The sequence below is a fragment of the Pleurodeles waltl genome, chromosome 1_1 (genome assembly GCF_031143425.1).
Source record: "Pleurodeles waltl isolate 20211129_DDA chromosome 1_1, aPleWal1.hap1.20221129, whole genome shotgun sequence".
Taxonomy (NCBI): Eukaryota; Metazoa; Chordata; class Amphibia; order Caudata; family Salamandridae; genus Pleurodeles; species Pleurodeles waltl.
The window spans coordinates 289,059,816-289,072,162 of NC_090436.1; positions in this window are offsets into that span (position 1 = coordinate 289,059,816).

The window sequence follows — 12,347 nt, forward strand, 5'->3', positions numbered from 1 at the left end:
AGAGAGGCAATAGCTGAAGTGGGCAGACTCATAGCCCCATGCTGTATACTGTGGTAGGTGGAAGCAAAATGTAAACAACACTTGAACATACCAAAGGATAAAAGGACTAAACCAAATAAGCTCTATGCATTAATCACTGTATGTATGTTTTTTAGATTGCCTAAGACTGATGAGACAGCCAAATCTGTATCTAGGCAGAAATGGAGCGAAAATAAACAAAAATGTGCATCCGAATGGCGAGTGTGAACTCAAAGCAAAAGCGGAGGTGTAACAACTGGTGTCTTTTCAGGGCCGATGTTCCTTGAAACCTGCTCTGACACTCGTGGTTTATGATTCTAAGAACATCAAAGGTGTTGGCTACCTAATCAAGATTACTATACAGCTAGATAAAAAAGTGCTTTGGAATTTCCATCACCATTGACTGAATAAGTGGTGCCAAGCTCGGAAAGTAGCTAATGTCTAATGGAACACAGAAACTAGTCCAGCAATGGTTACTTGAGAGCATTTGCAGCACTGGCTGATATGTCCACAAATATCCCTCATAAGTGCGTTGACACATAAAAAAAAATCCCTGTTAACTTAATGCACACATTTATCCATAGCTAATCTCTGTTTACTTGGCAAAATCAAGTGCTCAGTAAAACCATAAATAGGGGTACAAAGGTGTAATGAAGGGAGCAGAACACAATTTCTTATTCTTATTATATTCGCAAGGGTATTCAGAAACAGGTTGACACTGAACGTAGCCAAAAGCTGAATGGGTACGGTTCGGATCATGGTCATACGTTCTGCTTCGCATGGGACTGCATCAACACCCTAGGTAAGTCATAATTTGGAAACACTGAAAAGGGAAGGTGAGTATTAGGGTTTGGGTTTCATAAGTCCATCAATAAATCAATCACTGTACTCGTAAAGTACGGCTAGTCACCCGCTAGTGTCTCAAAGCCCTGCGGGGAGGGGGGCAGTAAGTGAGTAGTCGTCAATGAACAGAGGGGATCAGACGAAGAGCCAAGTTTTGAGGTCTTTTCTCAAATGCAATAGAGTGGGAGATCTGAGGTGGATGGGAAGGGAGTTCCTAGTTTTGGCGGCGTAGTGGGAGAAGGATCTTTCTCCAGCTGTGGCCTTCCGGACACGTGGGACAGCGGCGAGGTCAGTGGAGCGGAGCTGTCTGGTGGGCGTGTAGAAGTGGAGTCTGCGGTTGAGGTATTCTGGTCCGTTGTTGTGAAAGGCTTTGTAGACGTGCTTGAGAAGTTTGAATGTAATTCTCTTGAGCCAGTGCAGGTCCCTCAGTAGGGCGGAGGTGTAGCTGTGTTTGGGGGCATTCTTAATGAGACGGGCAGAGGCGTTCTGGATGCGTTGCAGTCATTTCGGTACCTTGGTGGTGGTTCCAGCGTAGAGTGCGTTGCCATAGTCCAGGCAGCTGCTGAAGAGGACCTGGGTGACTATTCTTTTGGATTCGGTTGGGATCCATTTGAAGATCTTCCGGAACATGCACATGGTGTTGAAACAGGAGAAGGAGACTGCGCTGACTTGACGGTTCATCGAGAGTGCTGAGTCCAGGATGAAGCCGAGATTGCGTGTGTGGTCGGTTAGGGCCGGAAAGCTTCTGAGGGCAGTAGGCCACCAGGAAATGTCCCAGGCTGAGGGGTTGTTGCCGATGATGAGGTCTTCTGTCTTTTCAGTATTTAGCTTGAGGCAGCTCTCCTTCATCCAGGCGGCGACCAACTTCATTCCGTTGTGGAAGCTGGCTTTGGCTGTGTGCGGGTCATTGGTGAGGGAGATGATTAGCTGAGTGTCATTGGAGTATGAGATGATGTTGAGTGTGTGGTGTCTGGCTCAGAGAGGAGCCTTGCGGGATGCCGCAGATGATCTTGGTGGCCTCTGAGTAGAAGGGGGGAGTCTGACTTTTTGGGTCCTGTCAGAGAGGAAGGGGGTGATCCATTCTAGTGCCTTGTCGTGGATGCCGGCGTCATGGGTATGAGTACGTAGAGTGCGGTGGGAGATGGTGTTGAAGGCAGTGGACAAGTCGAGGAGGATGAGAGCCGTGGTCTCACTGCTGTCTAGGAAGATGCGAATGTCTGTGGTGGCAAGGAGGCTGTGGTTTCTCCAGAAGTCTGACTGTAAGAGGTCCGGGATGTTGTTGAGTTCGATGTGTTTGGTGAGTTGTCTGTTGACAGCTTTTTCAATGACTTTAGCTGGGAAGGGAAGTAGAGAGATGGGCCGGAAGTTCTTGAGGTCGTCTAGGTCTGTGGTGGGTTTCTTCAGTAAGGGCTTGATTTCATTGTGTTTCCAGATTTCTGGGAAGGTGGCGGTTTTGAAGAAGCGGTTGATGATATGTCGGAGTTTGGGTGCGATGGTGGTGCTTGCTTTGTTGAAGATGTGGTGGGGGAAGGGGTCGGAGAGAGAGCGAGAGTGGATGGAGTGCATGATGTTGAGAGTGAACTGATAAGTGATGGATAACAAAGCACATAAACCCTGTGACAGCCATACACTATGGGATGGAAACATTGGTGTTTTAGCTCACATCCTTGAACTTACTTGCTCCCCACCTTGCAAGACTGTATACTACAGCAAAAGTTGATGATAGCAAGTGGCCAGAAAGCTTTGTCAAAAATGATAATGCTGCCAAGGCTTCTATTTTACTACATTAATTTACTTTTCTGGGTTTGCACCTGTTGGCTCAGAAATTTGGAAATAATTTTATGTGACTTTTTATGGGGTGCAGAGAAACACATAGTTAACATAGCTATCTTGAAGGTGTCCACTGCGGAGGAAGGACTGAGGACACCTAATTATAAAGCTTAATATTTAGCCTCTAAACTGCTGTAGCTGTCACAATGTTTGGTAGTGAGCAATCTCCTTGCCACAGATACTTTGGCAGGTATCAGTCACATTAGTGACCTTCTGTCCTTCTTATCAGAGGCGCAAAGCTGCAAAGTGAAGGAAATCCAAGTGCCCAGATTCACAAGAGTAGCTATAAGGTGTTGATATAAATGTTTTCAGAACCAAGACTAGTCCCACCTACGTCCCCGCTATCCCAATAAATGAGATGATATAGCCTGGTACATGTGAATTGTCTATGTAATTGTGACAAGGCTGGTCTACTGATTATAGGCGAGTCATATAGAGGGGGAATAATACTTACAATGGAGGAAACAGTAGAAGAACTGGTACCATCCCCTCAGGCAGTTCATCACATATGGTCAATTTAAAAGTATACTAAAATATACTGGGGGAAACTGGTAAAGAAGAAACTCAAAGACCCAAACTATTGCAACTCCTTTTCAACATGGGTATATTAGTTTCTTGGTTTTATAAGTCACTTATTCCCCTGACTACTATTAACATGTGGCCACTGGGAAACTGACTTGATAGAGAGCTTACAAACAGGCAATGGGACAGTAAAGCAATATACTCAGAGGGTTTCTAGGAACACAAGATTAAAATACACCAAACTTAATTATCTTCACACTATGGGGAATTTTTACAAACGTCTTCCTGTGTCACATTAGTGTCATTTTTTTTACGCCAATGTGGCGTTAGGAAGACGTTTTTGCTACACCGCATTTACAAAGTGGTGCAATGCTTCCATTGCGCCACTTTGCACCCTGTTGCGTCACATTATGCATGCACCAGGCCTAATGTATGCAAAAGGGGCATTCGGGCGCTAGGAGGCCCGCAAAAATGGCACAGTGAAATCATTTTTAACACCTGCTCAAATTTGTTATACTAGTGCAGCAAAGCACCACAATGGCATAATAAATTCTGACGCTATTATCCTAACAACTGCCATTGTACACGGTATTGCAAATACGGTGAACCATGGTGTCGTTAGGTGGGGTAGGGGTAACACAAGAAAACTGGCACATCAGCACAGATGCACCAGTTTCTTGTAAATATGCCCCTGAATATACAGTAGTGCTGAGTACAGATGTTCTGTGCCTTCCCGAGGCATGCCTTCTAGGACTATTTCCCAAACCTAAAGCAAATAGAGACAGTAACAGATGTATTGATCTAGCTTTCACTTTGGCTAAGTGGTGCATCACCATGAATTGGAAGGTGTAAACAGCACTGGCATTAAGGTATGTAAATGAGACAAAAGTGAAAATCTAATACTGAAAAAGAAGGAATGCATAGCATTTGAAAGCATACGATAGCAGAAATCTGGAATGAACTGCTAACGAACGGCATTTGAACACTCGAAACAAAACACAGAACATACTCATATTTATTGAGTACATTCTCAAGGACGAATTTTAAGTGCAGAAACTATGGTCGTGATATAAGCTAGGGGAAAAAGCAATGGAGACCAGGTAAGAAGAATGATATATTTATTAGCCAACACGTGTATTGTATTCGTTAATAATTAAAGACCCGTTTTGTAAAAAAAAAATGAGAATCTGATATGACCAACTCACCACTCCACAAAACATATTGCAGTCAAAGGACACTGATACAGTAAAGGACATAATCAATTTGTTTACGGATGAATTGTAAAGACCTTTTGTTATATACCTTCGTGAAATAATGATTTGCACAAATCATGTAGTCACCGTTAAGATTCAGACTAATTACTATGTAAAATGTAGTAAAAAATATTTAAAAGAAAAAAGAAGGGGAACATTAGTGCACCAAATATCTTCAACACAGAGATATCACCATCCAAAAACACTCAGGCCCATATTTATACTTTTTTAGCGCCGCAGTTGTGTCATTTTTTGACGCAAAAGCAGCGCAAACTTACAAAATACAATTGTATTTTGTAAGTTTGCACCGATTTTGCGTCAAAAAACGACGGAAATGCGGCGCAAAAAAAAGTATAAATATAGGCCTCAGTGTCTCGTGTGCTCGACTGCTTCTGTATTTTCTCGCATTCTTATTCTTTCTTTTATGTTTCCTCGTCCCTTAGAGAATATTCACCTTGAACCAAAACCTCTCCCACAGTCATTCCAACTAGGGACTCAGCCAGTGGCGTAACAAAGGCCCCAGCAACCACTGCACAGGGTCCCCTCCAGTTTTGTTATGCCACTGTCTCCTGATTGCAAATTCATTAAAACTTGGGTTTGTACCTTATACACTGAAAGCTGGCAGCACTTTTATTCTTTCGGTGGCATTACAGCACATGGAGCCTCTGTAAATGAGTGACAGTGGGTTTTATTAAAAAAACGAAATAAATAAAACTAAGATGGATGTTGGGCTTCTCAGGTGAGGCTTTAGGGTCGAGCCTGGGAGTGCATGCGTCAGCACATGCCTCTCGCTTGCAAGACTCTGTTGTGTTCAGTAAAGGGCTTGGAGCCCGCCAGTCGCTCATCATTTGATGGTTTGTGTGGCACTCTTCTTTACAGCCTTGAAATTCATTAAGGCATGCCTGGCATCATTTGCCTTTCTCTCTGTGGAGCAGGGATCAAGCACTAATTGATTCAATGTAATTAGTGCCCGTCCACTGCTCCCGATGTGATCGTGGTACTATTTGTTCTTTTTAACTTCTAGTGCCCTGCAAACAGGCTTGTGACTGGCAAAAACGTGCCTAGCAGGACAAACAAAATTGCAAAATTTTACTTTTTAAAGCTAACTTGTTTATTTTGCCAAGTTGTCTTTTCTCAGTTTCGTTGCCTGTTTTCTTTTGATTGTGCTCGTGGGTGCTGTCATCAAAAGATGACAGTTATCTTGTTCGAAATATGCAAGACCTATTGCATTCTTAATGTTTGCCTCTTAGATATTCCCTCCCATCTACTCTCCTTTCCTTTACCACAGGCTGCACACACTTCCAAACTCGTCTTCTCTTCCTCCTGCCTTGCTCTTCTCTGCTTGCCTCTCTGCAGCTCCCACCCCAAAACCTGCTCTTCTCCTCTCGTCTTTTTCTGACACCGTTTTACTCCTCACCTCTGTGCCCTGATAGTCTACTTTGTGCCTCTCGCAGTGGAGTAATGAAACTTGAGCCCCCCACTGCAAAATATCTTGAGGGAGCCCAATCCACCCTTGTCCCAGTCAGGGGTCTCCCACCTGTACACAGTGTACTGTGTTGAGGGGCCCTTCGAGCGTGTGGCCCCATGCACCAAGGGGGCTGCGGGGGCCTTTGTTACACCGCAGGTCTTTCTCCTCCTCTTATGCTCCTCATTAATTGCTCTTTCCTCTTCAATTCCTGTTCCTCGGTCATCAAACATCAACTTCTACTCCTTAATAACCTTCATGTGCCTGCCTCAAAAGTCTTCAGTGGAGCCAAATATCTGGGCCTGACTCCACCTGTTGACAGAGGGCCAGACTACGTGTGGTGTAGTGTGGTCAGCATTTCTGTGGGAACTGGCAGCCTAACATTCAGATTCAGGGTCCGTAGCTTGTTCACTCAGATTGGGGATGAGGTGGTGAGCATTAGATTTCCCAACAATCGATTTGGGCTATTTTGTTAACATACAATATAGACAAGCAGGGCCCATGAGAGAGGCATTAGGGAAAGTGGAAAGTGAGAAGAACACGGACTGGTGGGGGTACTAAGTGAGAGAAAATACAGTATTTGGTAAAATAGCCAACATTTTTTAAGTCTTTCAAAACAGAAAGGGAGTGGCTGTATATGTGTTTTTTCCGTGTGTATGGAAAAATGTCTTGCGAAATCTGGCAACACCTCACCAGACCCGACTGAGAGCAGCTACACCCAATTATTTAACAGAAAATAAGTTTATTAGAGAAGTGTATCACCCCAAACACTTCCCTGAAGCTACGCCCTTGTCCTGGTTGTCAGCTCGATTTCCAAACTGAAAAAGGCTGAACCTTGCATATGTAAATGCATGTCTCACTCACTGATGGGGCAGGGGTCCTGCATTAGGAGGACTGTATGTTACCGCATTGTCAACTGGTGCTTCGATTGGCACTACAATGTTGACACTCCATGGACTATCACTATATCATAATTGCATGCTTGCAGTTTAATTTGCTAATACTTCCACAGTTTTACATCATCTTCTCTTTTTTAGTCACTTAGGGTCAGATGTAGCAAAGTGTTTGCGCCTCGCAAACAGCGAAAAACGCCGTTTGAGAGGCGCAAAAGCCTCTTTGCTATGCAGAAATGCATTTTTCGAGTCGGGTCCGATTCGCATAAGGCATTTCCGACTTGCAAATAGGAAGGGGTGTTCCCTTCCTATTTGCGACTCACAATGCAATGCAATTTCGCGGTCGCAAATGAAATCGCAGTTACCATACACTTGAAGTGGATGGTAACCCAGGCGCAAACGGGAAGGGGTCCCCATGGGACCCCTTCCCCTTTGTGATTGGAAAAAATATATATTTTTTCAGGGCAGGCAGTGGTCCAATGGACCACTGCCTGCCCTGAAAAAAACCGAAACTAAAGGTTTTGGTTTTTTTTCCAAGTGCAGCTCGTTTTCCTTTAAGGAAAACGGGCTGCAGATGGAAAACAAAAAAAACAGCTTTATTAAAAAGCAGTCACGGACATGGTGGTCTGCTGCCTCCAGCAGGCCACCATCCCCGTGAGTGCCCATACTCGCAATGGGGTCGCAAACTGCGACCCACCTCATTAATATTAATGAGATGGGTCTTTGCGACACCATTGCGAGTTGCAGAAGGTGTCTGAGACACCTTTCTGCATACCAAATTGCGACTTGTAATTTGCGATTCTCACGGACTCGCAAATTGCAAGGCACAATTTGGTTTCTTGCTACATCTGGCCCTTAAAGACGTATTTAGAGTTTGGCTGATACAAGATATCCATCAACAAGTGGTGGATACCTCATTCACCTTAAGTAGTGTGTATAATGCCTCTATGCATATATATAGGTTGGATGGGGCAGTTCATGTGCAAACACTAAAATCAACATAGTTTGCCGGGATCGTTTAAAAGCATTGAACTTGAATCAATAACGATCTATAACAAATGGATGTGACACTGAAGTTAACTGTGTAAACCACCAAGTTACAACAAAACGATTATTTAAAAAAAGAATCCCGCCTTGAAAACATGAACAACTATATTTTCAAAACCAAAAAGCTTACACATTTAAGACATCAATATAAAAAAACATTATTCGTTGTCATGAAGCTCACTCCTGTGAGTAAGTAGCAAATAGGACCCGGCAACTGACACAGCTCCTGTGAGGAGCACATTGGCACAATCTACATCTCACAGGTAAGGCACTTTTATCAGTGCATTAGCATTAGAGTATAAGCATATGGATAAAATGAAACAATGCATTATACTGTTTATTGCAGACACAAGTGGTCTATTTATGTTACCTCTTCAAAACCAATAAACAGATTTTTGAAAAAATATGGATACAATTACAAATATATATTGTTTTCTGAAAACACTAAAAGAAAGGAACAAAATACAGCATCTTTCACATAAATCAAGCCTTCTAGATAGCATTGAAATAGGAAAATAAACACTAGACAGATAGAAAAAGAATGGCATCCAACAAGTCAACGAAAAATATGCCTCATGGTAAAAGCACCCCTCAAACTCAACTACACCTCCTTGCACCATAAAAAATAATTTAATATATATTTTTTTTTTTCAATTCTCATCTCTACAGGTTTAACCAGAGGAAAATGTGACACAAAAAAGAATCAAGCACTGGCAGGACCAATAAGTCTGGCATGTGAAAAAAGTTCCTTGTGTGTTACTGATGGGTATAGACATTCAATATGTCATCAGACATGGACTCTGTCACTCATTTGTGCACACTTGCATCCATTCATCAATCCACTGCCTCAACCTTCAATTCACCCTCTGACACAATTGCAAAAAACACAGGCAAACTCAACAACTTATGTAAGATAAATAAATAATAATTATTAAAGATAAATGTAAAATAAGTAGAAATAACAAAACATGCTGCCTTCTAAACTTGGAAGGCATATATTTGCAATAACAAAAGTTAAGGTGTCATTGGGTGTCATCCTTGCAAAGGTATTGACAGTTGGCAAAACAATATACAGTCTCTCTCAATAGGGCCTAAGAAGAATCACCACGACCCAATAGCTTTCTTCAGTCTGTAGCAAAATGTGCCAATGTCACAACTCAATCTTGTGCCTTATCCTCAGTGGGTATTACCCGCTGGCCTCATGACTTTCCTACTATTGTGGCATCATTCCGTTTCAAAAGCTCCAGGACTCCTCCCTCCCTGAACCATTGAACGTCTTGTTGTGTTGCTATACAAGTTCCATCTAGTTTGCACCTCCAAACATCATGTGCTCTGTTGGGATAGATCAGTTTCCACTATTAACCATTAGGATGTACCATCATGCACTTGGGTTCCGCTGTACTTGTCAATTGCTGTTTGTACCTGCTGTTTGTTACACCATGCCTTTTTGTATGTAACATATGAATCTTCCCAGATTCCTCTGGAAGCCTCCACTTGCGACACGTGCTCTTCTAGAACACTCTTGGCTTTCTGTATAAATAGCCCCTCTATACTTGCATCGGACCTGGCTTCGCATCTGTATCCAGACTAGCATGAGTCTCTGTCAAGTTTTGCACAAGCAGCTTCACCAAACTCACCTCCTTAGTTGTCTTGGATCTCCTGTGCTCCTGTTCAGCGCCCCTGCACTTATCTCTCAAGTCAACCGGAATGCCCTTGCTCCACTTTTGCACCATCTGGCAATTCTTCTGGAAACCACCTGACATTCTAGTCTTCCAAGTCCTTTCCGATGACTCTGGGATACTGTCTCCTGAAAACCCTCAGAGCCTCTCCTCCAAGAGCTATAATTCTGTCTCGTCTTTAACTCCCAGCAAGGACCCGCCTGCTGTCTCCAAAATCCTGTAAAGTACTTCTCAGATTAAGTACCTGATTCCTTGTTAGGGCACACTAATCTCTAGTAGTCCTTGCAGGCCTGCCTGTTACCCCTTGCTTCTGTCATTGGATATCTTTGCTAAATCTTGTTTTCCTAAACTGTTGTCGAAGGACTAGAGACTGTTTCCTAAATGAGCCTGCACCTCCAATTCCTGAATTAAATGTTATTGTGTTTACTAGCATACCTTGGGAGTGTTAATGACTCCAAACTGGAACTAGAAGTTATTGTGCCTGAAATTCCAATCTGTGTTTCACTGGTAATTGTGAATCTAGATTATTTGGGAGTGTCTCTTACTCCAATCCATGTTCCTAATGCAGCATTGGAAATCTCAGCAATTCCAACCTTGAGTCTCAATTCAATTATGTTTCTAATATTGTTGAGTTTTTGAAGTGTCAATCAATGTACATAGTTTAATCCTGGGAGCGTTGATAAGTCAAACATTGTATCAAGAACAATTCTGTTCCATGTGAATGTACCTTGTTGAGTTCTGACTTATGTGCAGTACACAACCAGGGGAATGCTGGTAAACTGGGCTTGTGATTCTTAGTACATATTTGCGTCCTGACTTCTTATAATGTACAACCTTGGGAAAGCTGGTATCCCAACCTTGTGTTCCATCAAGTCTGGTTTCAAGTTTGTCTAATTTTGAATGTAATACAAATTCAATTGCAATCTGGCCACAAACTGACCTTTCAACCGATGTGCTCACTGAAACCTGGTTTCCTATTCTTGTGAATGTCTCTGATTTCAAGATATATATTGTGTACTGTGTTTGGAGTGACATTAATTCCAATCTATGTTCTGAGTTTCTGATGGAGTGATGTATTTATACCTAGTACTTTCAATTCATCTTTGAAAGCTCCAGACGATTTCTCTAGAGTATCTGATTCATCTGCTCTCATGTTATGAGTGTTTAAGAAATCTGTAAATTTGAATTATCAAGAGTATTCTATTGTAAACTGTGTAGTGAATCTGTGGAGTTTTGGTAATTACATCTTCTCCTTTCTTGTTGTTTTCAGTGCATAGTGTTTTCACGATAACCAGAAGCCCCAATTTGCACATTTAGCTCGATAGGATCAGAAGTCAGTGGTGCTGTTGCAGAGCAGAACCACTATCTCAGGCTTTCTTGTTTGTTATTTTGTCCCTTCTCCTCCCCCCACTTCTAGAAATAATTGGATACTAGGAGTACTATCACTGGTCCTGATGTCTTCTAGATTAGGGAGTGGGAGTTTAGCATCAGATCCAGTGTCATCCCTGTGGTTTGGAACCAGGTAAGTGTGTGACAGACAACAATGCACTGTTTGAGACCTGCTGGCTATACCATATTTTTTCCCAATAATTAAGCAAGACCTACCGCCTTTGTAATACCTTTTCATATTAAACAGGCCAGGTCTATGTCACCAGGCATTACATTTACCTGCATACCAATCAAGCCTACAGCTGTTCTCACTGACTTGTCAACATAACCAACCCAGGCCTACTGCACTGAGCATATGCTTTCACACAAGCCATCCATCAGGCATGAAGTCATATAATTTCAAATGTTGACAAAATTACAATTGTCAAAGCAAAATAGTATCTCTCCTAACAGGGCTTAAGAAGGATTCCTACAGTGCAAGTCACAACCAATTCCAAAGCCCCTTGACCCAAGCCCAACCCAAAAAGGTAATCTATGAGATTTTAAATAATAAAAAAACCTATCTGTAGGCTTATCTCAGTGTAATAACAATCCACCCTTAAATGACTATTGACTTTAACATATGCTTTTCAAAATCAGTAGGCCAGGCCTACTGCATTTATCACAACTTTTCAGAACAAACAATCAGCATACAACTTTTATCATTGGCTTGTAACCTAAGTCCATTGTAAGGAGTGTAAGCTGCCCACAAGACAACCATCTGGCATACAGACATGAAAATAAAAATGCATACAAAACTACAGTTGTCAATGCAAAATACTATCTCTTCTAAAAGAGCCTAATAAGGATTACTGTAGTGCATATGTTCTATCCCCACAGTTTGTTTGGCTAGATCACTAATACTAAAACTCTTGCCCATTACGGTAGTCTGTGAAATGTCATGTCAGAAAGTACCTGTCTACAGGATTTAGCACAGTGTAATAATAACCCATCAATAAAGCCTACTATATTTAATGCATATCGTTTACAATAAGTAGGTCCCACCCACTCACTTTGTCATAACATTTAATAAAATCCTATGAAATCTGGCATCTTTTTCTCAATGATCTGAAGAAATCTTTATCTTTTAAAATTGGCTTCACACTTTACTCAACATCTGGCCTATTCAAATGCTCATTAACTGGTAACTATCATGCATACAGTTAAAAAATCATTGATATGTACAATAATCCAGACAGGAAAACAATATACAACTCCTATTAACATGCCATATAAATAATTATGGCAGTGAAAATGCCCAGGTTTTGGAGGAGAGGGTAGCCAAAGTCACATACCTTCCCTATTATGGTAATCTGTGGGCTATCATATAGAGTAATAACAATTCGTACCTAAATGCCTATAAATTTAA